The 6,000-nt window shown below is 33.4% G+C and overlaps 2 protein-coding genes across 4 annotated transcripts in view; one reads left to right on the forward strand and one right to left on the reverse strand.

The window, feature by feature from the left end:
• LOC136832665 (acyl-CoA-binding domain-containing protein 5A-like) overlaps positions 1–6,000 on the forward strand; it is a 285,664-nt gene that overhangs the window by 47,560 nt on the left and 232,104 nt on the right. For all 3 annotated transcript variants that reach the window (XR_010851279.1, XR_010851278.1, XR_010851277.1), the window contains one exon: positions 4,154–4,222. The gene's annotated coding sequence lies outside the window, so the exon portion shown is untranslated. The remainder of the gene's footprint in view (positions 1–4,153; positions 4,223–6,000) is intronic.
• LOC136832664 (inhibin beta B chain-like) overlaps positions 1–6,000 on the reverse strand; it is a 155,560-nt gene that overhangs the window by 13,742 nt on the left and 135,818 nt on the right. The window lies entirely within an intron of this gene.

Below are 6,000 nucleotides of genomic sequence, written 5' to 3' on the forward strand. Positions count from 1 at the left end.
GTGATAGTAAAGAATTGAAAATGGAGTTTCGGTCAAAACATGAATTTCAGAAGTCGTCAAAAGTGAATGTGAATTTGAGGTCAAAGATGAATTAATCAATTGGGTAGCAGGGAGTGCTTTTTTGGCATAAGCGTTGAAAGGAGGAACGATGTAATGAGAAGGTTAGTGAATTGACAGAGAGAGAGAGAGAGAGAGAGAGAGAGAGAGAGAGAGAGAGAGAGAGAGAGAGAGAGAGATTGTTTAAAGTATAATTGCTTGGATCTTGGAATGAAAGATGAGAACTGGAAGGTGCTATCTGAATCACGGCAAGCCTTGAATCCAGTTGAGAAACAAATGGAGAAACCTTCATTCATTTCCTCATCTGGATTCAAGGCTTGCAGCGACAAGAGGTGTCGTTCTGGGCATACGAAATATAAATTTATATAACATGGATAGGGGTAGGGGTGGCGTTCAGGCACCCCATACCCGCCACCCTTCCCTATTATAAGTTGTATTTTAACAGAGATCTCTCACATTCTTAATTGATCCCTGACCCTCTTTTCCCGCCGAGAACAACCATATTCGCTGAACTGCAGCACCAATATGCAGTAAATGTGCCTCGCTGTCGAACCTCTCAGTTCCAGAGGTACTTTATTCCTCACACCACTGGGCTGTGGAACAGCCTCCCAGAGGATGTCGTGCAATTACAACTTCAAAAGTTCAAGCATTTTAATGCATTTTTATCTATTGACTAATTTATTAATTTATAAGCAAGATTTCTTTTTGTACTTCCCTTTATCTCCTCTTACTTCTTCCTGATGAACGCCATATTCTTTGGAAGCTTGAATTTCAAGTCGATGGCCCCTGTGGTGGGCTTGTTCCATGTGAATAGGGTTCATCTTCTGAATAATAATAATAATAATAATAATAATAATAATAATAATAATAATAATAATAATAATAATAATTTCAAGTTAATGGCCCCTTTGGTGGGCTTGTTCCATATGAATAGGGTTCATCTTCTGAATAATAATAATAATAATAATAATAATAATAATAATAATAATAATAATAATAATAATAATAATAATAATAATAATAATAATAATAATTCAAATCACTCATTTCTCGTAAGGGGAAAAAGACCAGTTTGTGTATTGGGGTGAGGAAAAGTTGTGAGTTGTGGGAAGGGGGGTGTTGGTGTTTGAAGAATTAGGATTTTGAGGATAGGGGGGAGAGGGGAGAGAGTAGCAGGAGGAGGAGGAGGAGGAGGAGGAGGCTGTTGCTGCTGCTATCTATCTATCTATCTATCTAGAGAGAGAGAGAGAGTATCAAATAACAGATCAATGTTGACGGAAGCCTTACAACATCACGGACACTGTCTGTCTGTCTGTCCGTTTGTCTGTATGTCTGCTTCGGCGGGCGGGACGATTCTGCTGTCGTGAAATATTGCCCTGTCTGTCTGGCGAAAAACAAGGATTTAGTAAGCCAAGGCGGTGTTGTTGCCTAGTGTAGATTTTTTTATATATATTTCTTGTATTTTATATTATTTGATTTTTATTTGAATTTGTTTTTTATCATTCTGAATATTTTTTTTCAGGGGTGGGGACGGGGAATGACGGTGCAGGTAGAAAAAATAAATAGATACTGATTTCAGGTTCATCTTTGTTTTGTAATCTTATTATTATTATTATTATTATTATTATTATTATTATTATTATTATTATTATTATTATTATTATTATTTCATAATAATAAGAACGTTGGTTGACATTATTATTATTATTATTATTATTATTATTATTATTATTATTATTAATAGTTCTAAAGGGTCCACAATAATATAATTGTTAAAGACTCGAGTAGAATTTTATAAAAGCTTTCGAACACTTCTCTGGGTTCATCTTCAGTCAGACTCCCAACATTATTATTATTATTATTATTATTATTATTATTATTATTATTATTATTATTATTATTATTATTATTATTATTATTATTATTATTATTATTATTATTATTATTATTATTCGACCTGCGTCTATTCTCGTGGTATGCCTTGTTGATGCTTACACACTAATGACATTTGTGGAGCAATGAAGAGCTAAATCATTCACTTAGTAAAGATGATGGACACCTCAGGCGTTGTTTGTGCGTTTGTGTGTTTGTGCGTGTATTTGTGTGTGTATATGTGTTTGTGTGTGTTTGTTCCCTCTTCTGCTCTAGAAGTTGGGAAGGAAAACCTTTACTTATGTATATATATATATATTTGTTTATATATATATATATATATATATATATATATATATATATATATATATATATATATATATATATATATATATATATATATATATATATATATATATATATATATATATATATACATACACACACACACACTTTGCCACAAGGAACATTAAAGAGTGAGTTAAGTACTAACTGGTTTCGACCTTTTCTTGTGAGCCCTTTGCAGGGTCCTCTGAAAATGGCGTAGGAGACAAAGCCAAAACGGCTCAGGATTTGCAAGAAGTCTTTAATGTTCGTTTTGATAAAGTGTGACATATGAATCGCGTGTCAGGGTGATAATAAATAATTATATATATATATATATTTATATATATATATATATATATATATATATATATATATATATATAATTTATATATATATATAATTTATATATATATATATATATATATATATATATATACATACATATATATATATATATACATATATATATATATATATATATATATATATATATATATATATATATATATATATATATATATATATATATATATATATATTTAAAAGCAAAATCAGTCCCATCATTACAAGAAATCAACATAGACGGATATGTCATGTGTTGACAAGTCCGCTGTGTTGAAAGAAGCAGCAGGTTGAATGCTCCTGGAGACACGGAAGAAGCTAGGGAATTCCACATCCTGAAAGTGTGAAAGTTCAGTCGTCAGATAATGACGGTTTTTTTTGTGCCAATTTGATGTTAACAATATCCATAATCATGGTGACTTTTCATTTAGAAGAAAATCATTAATTAAATAATTGACATGAATTCAGAGAGTTAACTGAAAGTTCAATTATCAAATAATGAAGGTTTTTTTGTGCTGATTTGATGTTAACAAGATCCATAACAAGATCCATAATCATGATGAATTTTTTTAGTTAGAAGAAAATCATTAATTAAAAGAAAATCATTAATATTAAAAGATGGATATAGGATTGAGATTTTAAAGGACGTGTTTCACAGAGCAGAGTAAAATTTGGAAATATATCCTTCCTCTGCAGAAAAAGACTCATGATGTAGAGTTTATATTTAGTAATTTATTAACATAGTTGATTATGCTTCTGCTGCATGTGTATAGATATGCCTCTGCTTGCTTGCAAGCAGCAGTTCATTGTCTTTACCTTACAACTTAAGATTGATAGTGTTAACAAGAATGGTCAATTATTCTCTGTCGTAAGTAGATATTTCATTCTGGATTGAGGAAGAAGTAATTGCCTCTTTTTGATCATTATCAAATTCTCTGAGATTTTCAGTTTCCTCTCTCTCTCTCTCTCTCTCTCTCTCTCTCTCTCTCTCTCTCTCTCTCTCTCTCTCTCTCTCTTTTAGTTGTAATTTTTTCCTTCCCTCGACCGGCTGGCTAGTGTTCCCCTCGCTCGTCTGGTCTGCGCCCTCTCCTTTCCTTTCCCCCTTCCCCTCTGTTTCTCCCTCTTCTTCTTCTTCTTCCTCCTCCTCCTCCTCCTCCTCCTCCTCCTCCTCCTCCTCCTCCTCCTCCTCCTCCTCCTCCTCCTCCTCCTAACCTGGAAGAAGACGACTATGACTCATAAAGCGCTTGGCGAAACACGTTCTGCTTTTATCTCTCTCTCTCTCTCTCTCTCTCTCTCTCTCTAACACGATTCCCCTAGACATCTCAATCATTGTCAGTGGCGTTTTCGAATGAAGGTCCTTCGAGTTTTAACGCAACGTTTTTACAACGAAAGACGTTTTTTTTCAGATGTTATGTGCAATACGCATGCGCTGTTCTTCGCTAAAAGCCGTTGAAGGATCGAATAAAGGTTCCTCATTAATTATGAGATTCTTCTTCAGTCCTGAACCTTATATGATTCTCTGATTGACAGGACCTGTTGTTTGTTTCCTTTACAGTTTGTGCATCCGCTGTTGGTGACCCCGCGGCTTCGAGTGTGAAGTTATTCACGTGTTTGCTGACTAACAGTGAGTTGAAAACGTGTTGCTGGGTTATTAGTGGTCAATGTTGTCTATTAATCCTTTTAATCAGGGCTTTTATTGACGGAGATTCCTTCCTGTGTAATGAATTCCGTCAACATCATAATTTTTTCTTGACAAGTAAATGTTAATTCAGCATTTGGTAATGGAACGAGAGAGAGAGAGAGAGAGAGAGAGAGAGAGAGAGAGAGAGAGAGAGAGAGAGAGAGAGAGAGAGAGAGAGAGAGAGTAATCAGTCAAAATATAAAATGTTAACCATACCTAAAATATATATATATATATATATATATATATATATATATATATATATATATATATATATATATATATATATATATATATATATATATATACATACATACATACATACATACATACAGAGAGAGAGAGAGAGAGAGAGAGAGAGAGAGAGAGAGAGAGAGAGAGAGAGAGAGAGTATTCTAGCAATCTTTCAAAATATAAAATACTAACCATGCATAAAAAATAAAAAAAAATATATTTTGGAGAGAGCAGTAAAGGTGATATTATCTCCACGAGATGCTTGTGGGGGATCAGGTAACCCCAGCTCAAGAATGGAGTCAAGTCTCTGAGTGAGTCTGAGTCTGAGTCTCTGAGTGAGTCTGAGTCTGAGTCTCTGAGTCTGTCTCTGAATGAATCTAAGTCTCTGAGTGAGTCTGAGTCTGAGTCGTGAATCCGAGTCTCTGAGTGAGTCTGAGTCTGAGTATTGAGTCCGAGTCTCTGAGTGAGTCTGAGTCTGAGTCTCTGAGTCTGTCTCTGAGTGAATCTAAGTCTCTGAGTGAGTCTGAGTGAGTCTCAGTCTCTCAGTGAGTCTGAGTCTTCAGTCTGAGTCCCTGAGTTTGAGACCTCTCTCTCTCTTTCTCTGAACTTCATGGAATGAAATGTTTTTTGTTATGTTTTCGAAAGAAAAAACAAAATGACTAATGACATATTCTGTATTTTGATGAAATGCATCATATTATGAGACGAGTTATCGATAATTAATGTCTAAATCTGTTTTATATTTGGATTTTTTTGACTTAGAGTGCTGCTAGGATTATCGAATTATATTGGCAATATTTTATTATTAATAAAAAGATTGAAATTATATATTACGCCATCTTGTTGGTTTATGATAATTTTATGTTACTTTCTTTGTGGATTGAAAAAGAAATAGACGTATTATACACACCCACATATATATATATGCATATATAATATATATATATATATATATATATATATATATATATATATATATATATATATATATATATATATATATATATGTATATACTGTATGATATAAATATATATACCTATATATATATTATATATATACACACATACAATCACTTATACACACACGCACACACATTATAGAGAAAGGAGGGTGCGGCCTAGCCGATGCTTGACACCACGTCTTAAGACAAACCACTGAACCAGCTTATCTTGGCAAGAATAGCAAGGTTAGGGCAGGTCATGGTCTCAGTAGGAGGAGCCTGCGAGGGAAATGGTGTCAGCTAATTCATGTATGCATATCCTTGTGGCTGAATCTGAGTGTGTAGCTTAATATATATATGTATATATGTATATGTATATATATAGATTTATATATATATATATATTGTATATATATACTGTCACCCAAGCATTTGTAATGTAAAGGTCTTCTTGAAGATGTCTTCAGAACTGAAGTCGAAACCGGCCAGGATTTGTACAATGGACTTAATTTTTTCCTTATGGTACGCACACACACACACACATTT

This window comes from Macrobrachium rosenbergii, chromosome 50 (assembly GCF_040412425.1).
Source record: "Macrobrachium rosenbergii isolate ZJJX-2024 chromosome 50, ASM4041242v1, whole genome shotgun sequence".
Classification (NCBI taxonomy): domain Eukaryota; kingdom Metazoa; phylum Arthropoda; class Malacostraca; order Decapoda; family Palaemonidae; genus Macrobrachium; species Macrobrachium rosenbergii.